The sequence below is a fragment of the Varroa jacobsoni genome, unplaced genomic scaffold, assembly GCF_002532875.2.
Source record: "Varroa jacobsoni isolate VJ856 unplaced genomic scaffold, vjacob_1.0 scaffold_1228, whole genome shotgun sequence".
NCBI lineage: Eukaryota > Metazoa > Arthropoda > Arachnida > Mesostigmata > Varroidae > Varroa > Varroa jacobsoni.
In genome coordinates, this window is record NW_019214130.1 from 107,231 (window position 1) to 120,609 (window position 13,379).

At 43.2% G+C, this 13,379-nt stretch overlaps 1 long non-coding RNA gene across 5 annotated transcripts in view; it reads right to left on the reverse strand.

Moving 5' to 3' along the window:
- Positions 1-7,006: 7,006 nt before the first annotated feature.
- Positions 7,007-13,379, reverse strand: part of LOC111267843 (uncharacterized) — a 74,420-nt gene continuing 68,047 nt past the window's right edge. For 4 of the 5 annotated variants that reach the window (XR_002684867.2, XR_015313973.1, XR_015313970.1 and 1 more), the window contains 2 exons: positions 11,176-11,681; positions 7,007-7,982 (listed from right to left, as the gene is read on the reverse strand). This is a non-coding gene — a long non-coding RNA (uncharacterized LOC111267843). Of the gene's footprint in view, positions 7,983-11,175; positions 11,685-13,379 lie in introns of all 5 variants that reach the window. The other variant, XR_015313972.1, reaches the window with a different exon arrangement.

The window sequence follows — 13,379 nt, forward strand, 5'->3', positions numbered from 1 at the left end:
AGAGAGATTCATGAGAAAGGTGGTGGACAAGTAAGGTCTAACGCTTAGGAAGAAAGTCGACTATGATGACGGTGAGAATAACAGCAGCGTCTGCGAAAACAATAACGACTGACGACATTCCCTCGTATCCCTTGACCGCCACCCCACCTCGTCTTGATGCACCGCATCGCATTCCCAGTCGTGCGAGTTCCTTGTGGCAAACTGCTACTTGTCTTCGTGTACCCGATACCCAGTAGCAACTTATTGGATCCTACTCTTGCTTCGCTCCTACAGCACTACTTCCTCTTTTTTGTTAGACGCCATCTATGCTTTCCCCTATATTTCGTTTGTACTACCATCTCCCTGTTTTTTTTTTCATTTCTCTTCCGACGACGGCTGTGGCCGAACTGGTGATCTCAGCGGCGGTAACGACGACGAAGTGGTCATCAGGGTAACTTTTGTTAACCGTCATCCATTCTCTTACGTCGAAACGTCACTCGTAACGCTAAAGAAACGACATTTGCGTCGATATGTTGCACTTGCTCTCGTAGTTGCTGGAAAAGAAGAGATTTTAGATAAGCTCGCTTGGGTTCCTTTATCGACTGCAATGAAGCCAGTTTTGTTAACTAGTAAGAACAGTGGCTGTAGCAACAACGCCATCACGATACAGGAATGGCACTGTCACAAAAATTATCAAAAATATTACATTAAAACGATAATATATAAATAAATAAATAGCATCCAATCGGTAAAATGGAAGAGTAAAAGAACGAAACAGTGCGGAAGAACTAAGCCCTAAGGCAAATCGGAAAGTAGACAGGAAAGAGTAGAAAGGATAAGCTGATGCTATTGTGCTGGAGGAGTACCTTCAACAATATCATAACTGATAAGTATAGCCGCCAATGCATGCTGCATTTGTTCCCCACTAAATGGTCCCTCATAGACATAGGCAGCTTTCATCTTAATTTCCTTCTCTTTCATCCTCCCACCAACTATGAATGTACTATATTACATATACGTTTGTACATCTACATTTATAAGAAAACAACCACAATTAGTTTTCACAAATTTAATTTAATTCAATTTTTTTTTTTTAAATTTAACTAATCAACAGTTCAGTCGTACGGGCAAACTACACGCATGTCGTGATGATAAAGTAAGCTAAGTGGTGCCACCGAAATTATTCTACTATACGAAATCCCAATTATCCACTCCACTCTTAGTATATGAGTAGTATCAATGAGCAAAACTAGCTTGCTTGCTCTTGCTATAAGATTTCTTAGATAACGTCTTTTTTCGCACCGTAGTTAATTCTTCATCGACAAAACGATAGTTAAAAGAAGAACCTATAGGGGATCCTGTATATTCATAAAATACCCCCAGCCCCCTGCCTTCGCTTGTTGCTTATGTCTGAGCTGTCCATTCAGCCTCCATTTTTGGAGCTACTGGCGACACACACGGCCACTGACTTTTCATATGCAATATATATGCTTCTCTCTTCGCACGTTTCGATGCTCAGCTCTGCGTCTTTTTCATCCCTACTGGGCGGCATAAAGTCCCATAACTGTCCTGTTCCCTAACCTCCGTCCTCCCAAGGGGGCCATGCTGCCCTCTGGCGTCACTCACTTACGTAAGCTTTATAATGACTATACCGGGACGAACGGTGGGGGGCACTCGCAGGGGAGGCTGGGGCCGCGGGACGATGCCCTCTACAGTAGTGGCTGTAGCAGCGCGTGCTTCTCCATCCCGCTAACTCACTCGTTCCTGACAGGCACGAAGGCCCCAGAGGGCCCAAAACGGTGATTATTCCACCATCAACCAAAAAAAATAAGATACAACGCCGTCGGCCACATCAATCACCAAGCAGGATATACGGTTTGCTCTTTGCCCACCTTGATGCCCTCACACTAATATATATATATATATATACGTATAGGAAGTGTACCATGAAAACTGCATTTCATTCATTTGTTAGCGTTGACTTGATCAGTTTCGGTAAAATGACTAAATGCTAAATGGAAAGCAAGCCCATCATACGTGGCTAATAGCATTGCGCATCTCACACACCGGTTCATTTAGAGTACCTATGTCTTAAGATAAGGCATTTGGAGTGTCTGCTATGAGGGGGACGTACATCTGCTTTCTAGGCACGGTAAGCATCAATGTTTCGACGATGGACCTCATCTGTTTAGCACCCGAAGCAGCCGGTGACTAATGTGACTTACGATAGCACCGAAACACGGAAAACCGGTGATCAACTCAATCGTCCAAACACGTGCCATTCTACTGAAAGATTTTGCCTACTCTCCGCCCCTCCTCTGGAAACGCGGTCTTTCCTTGCCGAGTGGGTAAATGCGCGACCGAAGCCTCTCTTTCCATCCCGCGCTTTCCGTGGGCGGGTCGTAAGTATCCAATGAGGCAGCATTCGGTCGAATATGTCACAGTTACCAGCGTGTTCATTAGCGACGCGGATTGGTGACTGAATATGGCCATGCATGCATCATGAAACGTAGCCTTGTTTGTAGGGATAAAGGGACTCACGTCGCCTGCTTTTGTATGCAAGCGACTAATGCAGTGAACAATGAAAACAAACATATGAAGTAATCAAACAAAGGCAAAAATGGCCAAATTTAGCCTAAATACTGCAGCGGTAGTCACCGCAGCAGTACCACTTTACAATTTCTTCTTTTTCAATATATCAGCTTAGAACAAGATACCTGTCAGTAATTGTCGCAAATCAAATATCCGTCCTATTACCTCAGTTGCCTCCGCTGTAGTTACTTCATTGCGATTCTAGCCAAAGAACCTTTTTCGATTAGCTACTTGTTATTATACAGCTATACTATAGTAAGTGGTCATGCTTTAACGTATCTCTGAAATGCAAGTTGTTTAAACAACTGTTTAATCCGAACATGTGAATTGCTGCGTACCTCTGAAACCTCCCGACTCTGACTAATCTTGTCATCTTCGTAAAGCCATAGTGTGATTTACTCCCCGTTGCGTTGGCGGGCTTAGGAACAGGGTGGAGAGCACACAGCCATGAGGTTCCGACTTTGATCTCCAGCTGAGACTGAATGACTTTTCGAATGATCTGAATCCTTAATTTCAGCTCTCTGTGCAATCATGTTTCACCAACCTGAACATCAACATATTCTTTACTGATAGTTAAGTCCCAAAGAGAACCTCCATTGTGCCGTAAGACCAGCGGAAAGCCATCGGTGCTGAGAGAATTTAACCCTTACACAAAAAGAGCAAGAGGCTGAAACCCCTTGGCACCAATACTTTCTCAGTGGATAATAATGCCTTTAAAAACGCAGATACTTATTTCGAGTGCATTACGAATACAGATTGATATGTCCTTGTCCGAAGAAGACAACTAAGGTTGCGCACATAGAACAAAACTCACATGTATATAACCATTTCCCAGTGCAAGGTTCACACTTCAATATATATTATACCTCTATCTAATAACTATTGGCTGTTGCTTGTGGGTCGTCGACATTGTAAGCTGTAATAAATCTGTTGCCGTTGATAAGTTCCAATCCGCTATGCCTTAACTTCTCCGAAGGTGAAGATAAAATCTTGATTGATGTATCAATAACGTTAGCATGCATTTACAAGTATAACCACCAAAAGAGTTCGCCTTCTCACCGATGCAGCTGGCACGAAGTAAATCGTAGAATCAGTGTCATTTCTCTTTTGTACTGTGTAAGGGTTTCTAGTAAATCCTGGGTTTACAAATACCGAAATCTCCAGATTTGCTTATATGCGTATGGAGACACCTAGATCGTACGGTCGAAACAAGCACACGTATATAGCGAACAACGCTGGTGCAAATCAAGGTAAAAGATCATTTTGAAAACTCAGGAACACAGCTATTAAAATACGCTTTACCTGTTACAGTAGCTCATAAGGTTGAGGCCATGTGTACTGTCGTCAATGTCATGTTGGCGGGCTGCAGCGTGGCAACCGGTAAATGAGCCGTCCAAACAACAAACATTAAAACAGAAGCCAAGCGGATCGATTCTATAATATGCAGAACTGCCTCTTTGCTAAAATATACATAACGTAGCAAAAAATGGATCAGAGAACAGCTGAGCTGTTGGACAGGCGACCAGCCGCGATGCTGATATATAGAAATAGCGAAAGTAGGGTATCAGAAGAAAAGTTGGGACGCAAACTAAGGGGCGAGTTCCAAATTGTTTCCCGAACAGGGCTCTTCGTTCACTTGCGGTTCTCTCATATATACTGACGACAAGTGGATTTTTCGGGATCCTCACTATAGATCACAAGGCTTCTGTGACGGTACTGGCTTTATTGCTTGTCCGCTATGTCAGAGGCGCGGGCGAACCACCGTCTTATGCACACGGATGGAGAATGAGAAACGCCATGCCTGTCTGACGGATAACGGGTTTTGTTATGGAAAAGCGGTGTCGAAGCCGACGCCCGTCGTGACTGCCCTACGTAAGTGCATATATATGATATAAATAAGAAAACACATGAGCCTAGAAAGGAGAAAGACGGAAGGGCGGATTGAAAAGGAAAAAACGAACGGTGAACAAATATATGGAGCCTGGTGCTATTTGACGTTAATGTGATTGTTGTTATTTTCCACTTTCCCGTGAAGGCGGAGAGGTGTCACGACGACGCCCCACTTCATGATAGCAGAATCGATACATACGTATAGAATCTTTTGTCCTTCTTCTCTCCTGAGCTCCTCTTTGTTTCTACCTGTTTGTCTTATGAACATATTTTATTATTTTATATTTATTTACAGGAAATTTATATTGAATCTTCTGACGTCAGTTTCGTAATTCTATTCTGCTATTGTAAATATCATTGTAAGCCTCACTTGTAAAGAGGAATAAAGTATTTTAAACTAAAATAATTTGTGATGGTTGGCGTAGATCAATCACTGTTTTTAGTGTAAGGCATTTCTGTCACCTCGGACAAAATTTTGAAGTTCATATGGGTTTTCATTTAAAATTAAGTCGGAAAAAACCGTTGCAAGCGACGTCTTGCGGAGCACATACTTTGGTTTACTATGTAAAGACCAACCGAGGAGTGTTCGCTGCATGCAACCTGCTGAGAAACTACGCAGCTCACCTAATCTGACTAGTAACCTGCAATAAGCCTTCAGTTTAGTCACTTATCATCCCAGAAAACTTTGCGAAAGAAAGCTATAGAGAAACTAGCAGCGAAGTATCAGTCAAGAAGTTTTTTCATTATAGAACCTCTCAACTCACGTCAGCTTCTCCCGGGTGCATGCGGACGGCAAGAAAGGCCGTTACAATTCCTTAAGATTACACACTGCTTCGTATTATTTTTCCTGTGTGTCGGTCACAAACTATGCTGTATGCAGATGTCGTATATTTTCAGTAGCACTTCACAGGTGCTGCCGTAACGATTCCAAAGCTCGTTCACAATTCGAAAAACCATAAGTTACCTTTCGTACTCACTTGTAGGCTAGCAACTAGATGGATGGATGGCCGTAGAGGTTACTCACTCGGCATGTAGTGTGTATATTTATACATGTATTTACCAAACTAGAGGTTTGGGCTATTATCTCATCTGCTGTCGCGGATGATACACTCGCTATTTGCCATACAACCACAAGGTAGAGGCAGAAGACGACATATAAGGGTTTTGTCTAGCCATACGGCAAGTTTTCTACAGGTTCGTGTGTGAGTTTGGTCATCCGCCGTGATGAATCGCGATTGCCGAGCAAGCGCGCCCAGCAATTTCGGCGAGAACAAGGTGGAGCTAACCGGCCGAGGTCATCCATCAGCCTCCATCACCACTACACAGTTCTCTTTCGTCGTCCCTGTGATAGCTCTTCAGGAGTCCACTAGAAACATGGCCGCCCGAATAGGGGCCACTCAAAACTGAACGAAAAAGAAAAGCGAAAATGGGGCAGTCTTGCAACGACCGACCAACATTGTCCTCGGCCAAAGGATCTCCCACCACACACTCAATTAGAGCCTGCCAGTCTTGTCCTTTACGAAGTGAAAAAATAAAAAAAGTGAAGGTGCCAAGCAGAGTTCCCCCTACATCTCATTGGTGCCGCTACTATGCCAGCCGACAATATTAGACACCTCTTTCTAGACTACTCGTTCCGACAACGATGACTAGATCTCGCAAGCAAAGGACAAGAAAGTACAGGAAGAGCGCCAACAATCTAGCGACACTCCGAAGGCGCTGGTGGTTACGTCGGTCGTCACCGCTCACCAATGGTTGACGTGCGAAAGCCTGTACGACATCTATATCCGTCCCACTCTTTCGTACACATCTTCCTTCATCTCATTCAACTGTACTTCATTTTCAGCCTTCAGTTTCACCGTTCTGCAGCTATTTTCCACTATCTCTTCGTCAACTTCGGCGTTCGTTATTTTCTTCAAAATCTAAACGAAAACCGATGGATGGTACGCAGAGGATGGTGGATTGAGGGGGAGGCTATTTGGACTGGGAAAAAGTGACGCTCCTCCGCATCGGAAAAATTGATCAGTGCGGTCGGTAGGTTGGCCACACTGAACCGCCGCAAGCGCCAATGGGGTGTATCTTTCCTTTGGTAGAAACGCCCAGATAATGGCGCCTTCACTCATCGCTTTCCTCCACTTCTGGACCACCGTGCCGCAACGCGATGAAGGTCGAATCGTTTCCCTTTCTGTCAATCCACAAACGTGTCCTCGTGATATTTCTCCTTCTCTCCGCGATAATAAAACTTCAACTGCGCAAGCTTGCAAAGATATTGTTGTCCTGCAGTTAGGACAGCAAGCTTCATTTAAGCGAAATACGGCACACAGCCAACAGGTCCTTTTGGTCTCAGTCTCTCCCAGTTATTATATTAGGATCTCAATATGACTATGCAACAGGAACTTTTGCGTAGAATAAAGATCTTTATGAGTGCTTACTACTTTTGTTAAAAATCGAAAAATCTTATCTGATTAAAATGTAAACAAATAATTATTTGCTAATCGTGTATAGTAGATAATATAGTACATATAGTAAATAGATGTCTTCAGCAAGCTGTTTTTGTACGAGTTAACAAGATCCTTTATTGAGGTCCAACAAATATATCAAAGATATACAAGTGCAGCTAACCCTAAGAAGCATTGCCTTGTTATAGTAAGCCAAGTCGACGTCAATTGTTGACGGCTTAGTTCCTCAAATGTATATATCTGTGCATCCCCGCGCATTCTACATTGCCCAGTGTCGCTATTATTTGTTGGCACTGTACTATTATTGTTCGTTCCCTGGCAAATTTCTTCTGACATTCAGATTGAGCAAAAGATCTATCATATGCGGTCGTTCCGTGTTTGCCGTCAGTCTGTCCCAGTTTGTGCATAGTAAACACTATGCAAACAGCATAACCCCCACAACTATTCTTCTGTCCCTTCTTTTTCTTGCGTCGTCTGCGAGGACCACCTCGTGATGGAAGGACTGAAGTAGGGCTAGTCGAGCGGAGTCGAATCGAGCCTGACCAAGATAGCTGAATAGCCCAAAAGACAGCTGAAGCCGCGAGGCACGTCGTCCTGCGTCTCCAAGGCGCCGCTGCCATCAAGAAGGTCTTGCAGGCGTCGTCGTCTTCTTCTTTTATGTAGATTCAATCGTCTTGCGATCACATGGACTCACTCCGTTCCTTTGCAATTTCGCATAGGTCCTCGCTACCACTCCCGCGTATCCATATTCAACGATCCACGGCCCAACTACTCCACCGACGACGGAAACTACTCTTACACCAGCCAGTAGCTTATACAAGCCATTGCCTTTTTTAGAGAAAATTAAGAAAAACCCACGTGGCCTCTTTCGTTAGTTCTTCTTTTTCGTTTTTTGTACTCCTGCTCTTGTCTACTGGGCTATATTTGCAGCACGCTGTTATAAATGGTGTCTACTGCATCTTATTTCCTCTCTTTTGCGGCCACTCTCCCCTTTTTTCATATTGGATCAATGTCCATGGCTGTCTTTTGGTGTTTCCGTTCGGTCTTCACTTCACATGCCGTGCTCTGGAATGGATAGAAGCCAAATCTACTTAACCCCTAAAGCAATCTTATAACTTAGTCTACCTGCGTAGCTGAAACAACCATAATTTTTAATGTGATCGTTAACTACCACAACTTCCGCTGTCAACCTAATAGCACCTTTTTAAAAAAATAGTATACAAAAAGGCATAGAAGCAGTACTCTGATTACTCCCGCAAAACATACCGTTGTCCACTGTATCTCTTGCGTTCACCTTTACTGTGAATCCTCGCCTCCATCCACCGCTACGATAACGTGCAACATTGCCGATGCGAGAGGCAAAACAGAAACGCCCCGGCGACTCCAACGCGGGGAAAGGGAGTGAGCCGCCAATGTTGATCGAGAATCAAAATTCAAAGGGTATCTAAGACATGGCATTTCCGCTTTATCGGCCGCTCGCCCACCAGCTATCTCTTCCTTTTAGGACACGACGAGAATACGCGAACAGGCCGATGTGCGCAAAGAGGACTTTGAGAACCGAGCAAAACTGTGGGTTTGAGCCAACGGTCGTGGGTGATAAAGGGAGTACTACACGTACATACACGCGCGCCATCTGCGAGTTGCCCATTGTCTCGTCATTCGTTCCAATATCCGATTTATTTTCAACATGCAAGATAAACATCGATCCTCTCTTCCTGGCCGTGTAAAATGCTCGTAACAAAGCCCCGAAAATGGAGAAAGTTAAGAGAGCAGCAGCCAAAATGAAGGAAATTCGCAATGCCAGAGCTATAATAGAAAAACTATAGAATGAGCGCACCGGTACGTCCGCCGCGTCTTAAGGGTCGTCATTATGTGAAAGGTCATGCGATCATAATTGGCTTAATGGCGAGTTATGCAATTTCCTAGCAATAAGAGGTACCATCATAATAACTCGTTGCATAAAAAGTAGACAGAATGTCCGAATTTTACCGAATAACAATTGCTGTTAAGCGCCAAATGTGTCGTCTGTAAATACGATTCACCCATACCCCTTAATACAAGTAGCCAACAACATGTTGGATCGGAACCCGTGAACCCAAAGGTTTCCAAAGTAAGTACTGTTTCCGTACCGTAGACGTATATTCTACATTTATATATTTAATAGTACACGGATGATTTCAATTACTTGCTCAGGATATCGTCAGTCAATGGCTATCCAACAATTTTAGCCAACGTAGTTTTCTGGTGAAAAATAATTGAAAATTTAAAACCAACTTCGTTTCCAGCGGGTACCGTATTTTATAGGTTGCAGATCGGCTCACTTCGGAACATCAAGGATTCGTTACGCCCAACCGTTTGACTCAGTGAGAGCAGTTACGGCTGGTCTGAATATATACGACTGAACTATTACTTCTGCCTTACGGCGTTTTCGAAATCTGCCGCAATATCATTTGCAAATATTTTTTGAACTCGAGTGTTTGGAAATCAGTGGCTTAACGAAATAGCCTCGTACCATTGTGTATCTATCTGTATGTAAAATACAGCGTACGATGACCACGAGCATAGTGACAACTACGATTGTGGTGCGGGCGAAAGAACATACTAGGACGGTCCTAGTTTCAACAGCGTTAACATTCAGATACATATTTTGAGGTCTCTACCTGATTGGCGCTACTAGAGGAAAAAGTTTTAGATCAAACACACATATGCTTATAGGTTACAAAATTATATTTTACTTAATATTGGAATCTAGAAAATGAAGATGTCGTATCTTCGATCAATAATGCGTCGTTCCACTAAACGGACGTCCCCTTCGTGACAGACCGTAGAATCCTTGAACCGATTGCCAAAAAACTACGCCTTCCTTAAAGAAGATCCTTGTATATATGTATATCTATGCATATCAAAGATCCTGCGACGATATTCACGAAACAGTACACGATACATTATTGACGTCCGTCGTATATTTTTGATGGATGTCAATTTTACACTGAACTAACTTCGTCGATAGAACCAGAACGGAGAATGGCATCAGATTAGTTGCTGTTGTCCAATACTACGCTTACGTCCTTCTGAAAGGTACGCTAAACGCGCGTATCCCAACGACTAGCACAGAGGACAAGATAAAGCCAACAAAAAATATTGTGAACCCAAAGCTAATACACGCTCTCGGGATTCCCGCGGTCATAACTTTAGCATGAATCTGAGTAAGATTCAAATGTCCAGTCTACCAACGAGAATCCAAAAGTAGGAAAAACTTCTAGCTCGGGGGAGGAGCAAGTACTTAAATGGGTATACAAAGCGCTTTGGACTCGGTGATGTATTTGTATATACGCGTGTTCGCTGAACGGCGCGAAAACAAGTAGGAGGATCACGAGGTATCCTCGTCTTGTAGTGAAGCTGCGCCGTTGTAGCTATCCATTATTTCTCAGTGCAAAAAAGGATTGCAGGCATCTTTTTTAAAATTGTTGAGCTATGTGCACTGAATTTTTCATCCATAACTTGTTCGAGTGTTTCCCTGCATCGTTTACCATTCCACTTGTAGCACAATTAACACAGCAGAAATGCACCAATATTTACAATACTCGCGTCGCGCTGGCAGCTAGCGGTGGCTTAACTTACAGTCTGTGTACTTGCATTAAGGTTTCGACATTGGATGGCTGCCCCTTCAGGTCACACGTCTTTATACATCGACATACGCCCGAGAAGTCGCTATTTGTTTGAATACTGTTTTATAGCCCGCGGTTTCCCGCGATTCAGCATACTCTATGCAAAACAATAGGCCTTATTGGCTAGTTCAACATCATTAGCAGTATTCTCCTTTATCTATCTTATTAATTAGCCGACTATGTTTTTTCGGTTTTTAGAAAAAAAAAAAACATATGAAACAAACAGCAGTTAGATAAATATAATACGATTTTAATTCGTTTTTAACTTCTAACTTGACGAAATGGCTTTTCCAGTCAGCTATTATCTCAAACACAAATCATGTTCCATGTTTTTAATTTTTGAACCAAAGTGTTGACAAAACATTAGCGTGGAGCAAATCAGCTACAAAGCCCGGTCGGCTGCAACTCGTATCTTCCTCTATTCTAAGCAGAATGGCGCAGACAGAGTCAGGAAGTTGAAACCATAACACCCCCGGTTCAAAATCGTTAGGGCACATATTAATAAATGCTGTCTTCATCACGTTAGTCTTGGTTATTACTTTTATTAGGTATATGACCATTATGATCGCATAGGCTTTCTTTTTGCTTACCTTTAAACAGATATTCACATAATCCGTGTACATCAGAGAACGTCTGTGTTGAGATGTATCCGCACAACTGAAGCTTTCTTGGTTTTGGCAATGGTTTGGGTCCATCGAGGAGTTTCCTATGATTTGGATGGTTACACCGATGCTCAACAGATTTTCGAAGTGTTGCAGCCGTCTTGGGTCGAACACCCAGACCATTCCATTGCGAGGGACACTGCGCGTGCATAGTCGAGTGCACTTCTATTCTCCTTTAAAAAATGAATCCGAATCCTCCCACCGTACGGCGGCGCTGTTTAGACAAGTGCACTACGAAACGAACACTGAATAGCGACTAAATACAATATCGCTCTTTAACGGCAACTTCACTTGACTTGGCTTCACTCGAGCTGAAGTTATTGGACTATCGAGTTATCAAGGACGCACCACTGCCAACCGCTTCTCTACGCGGCTCACAATAATCCGCCGTTTTCGGCCCGACCTCAATTGTGGACGTCAGTCGTTCGGATCACCTGCTGCCAATAGCCCCACTAAGGCAGTTAATCAGGGTAACTTCAACTTGCAGCTAAGTGCCGTTGCAGTTCATAAAATCATTTTGAAGCACATGCAGCCAAACAGATAGTGGTCAAAGTAGTGACGCTTAATTACTGAAGCTCCACATAGTTAACTACCCCTTGTTATAACTAGTCAGCTGCACTTTGGAATCGTTATTTATTATACTTGTTATTATGATTACATATTGGGGTACAATCCCCAATGTGTCGATATTTTCATCGATTTGTTTGAAACTCCCTAAATTGGATAAACGTGGTGCCCCTTTCCTAAACGATAACAGTGCTTGTAGGCAGTTTTCTATCTTTTATTCCAAATTTTAAAAAGGAAATATATGGTTATATAAAGTTAATAAACTTTTTTAAAAAACAAAAGGTGATACACAACAAATGAGACAATTGTTCACGTAGACACGATGCTCCCTCTAAAATGATTATACCGTACCTTATATTTTTGTTCCTACGTATGCGCACTATTACTCTTATATCTAACTATCGTAAAGGAACACTGTCGAACAAAACGTTCTCACGTAAAACCACGCGGTAACCAAGAACAACTTCTCTTCGAAATTTTCGAACCAAATCCAGGACAGAGAAAGGCGAGTCCCACAAGCTAGCTAGCCTTTGTAGCAAGACCATGCGGGTCTATTCGCGAAAGCTTTCGGTAGGTAATGTTTTTTGAGCAGTGGAATAGTCTGGGTCACTTGTAATAGTTGTAGTCGTATTCTTAGTATGGCCTAGTTGTTGTTCCAACGTTGATGTTGTTCTACGCAGGCCTAGCCTCTCGAATAACACTTTTAGAGCCTTAACTGCAGCTGCTTGTTTCCTTACTTTTCTCCGATTGTTCTTTGTCAACAACAACGGGCAACATCAACAACAAGAAGTGTGACAACAATTAAATAAATCGACGAACGCGTCAACCGTCGTCGTCCATCGGATTCGGTGATTTTTTTATTTCCTAGTGTCTTTCATTATTTTTCGTGTTATCTTTCTGTCTATCTTCGTGTTTTTACTGACTCTAAGACTGTTGTGAGAAAAGACTGTTGCAGATATACTAGACGGCTGACTTTTTTCCTTCTTCCACGTCGCCACTACGACACGTTGCAATAGGCTGTTGGTGAACACTCAACCGATTTGTCTTGCCGCATTTTTTGATTTTACGGTTGGCAAACGTTATACCAACGAACACATCTTGACGTCGGCCTAATTTGCCGGTCGATAACCATTGAGGAGTTCGGATGATTCTTAACTAAATCAATTCGAATCTCAATTGATCACCACTCTTATCGATCACCATCAGCGATTTGAGCAAACACGATCTTGAAGTACGCCACGTTTTAAAGCCACAGTGTGCACGATGCTAACTGCGATTGTAACAACCATGTCCTATAGGAGTCGTAGATTGATCGCTCAATGAAATAACGTAAGGAGCCAACTGAGTTTAACACAGATAGCGGCCCGGCCTCGCCCAGTTTCGCGTTCACGCGGTCGGCTCTGCAGGTTCATGCCGGAGCTCAGCAGTTGGCGTGCAGAATAAGGAAAGGGGCCCGGGTGGAGAGAGCTTGTGGAGAGGCATCCTGTAGAGGAGGGAACGGACGAGGTCACCGCGTGGGCAAAGTGCCTTTCGATGCTTTTGCTTCTAGCCTTGCGAACTCTGTC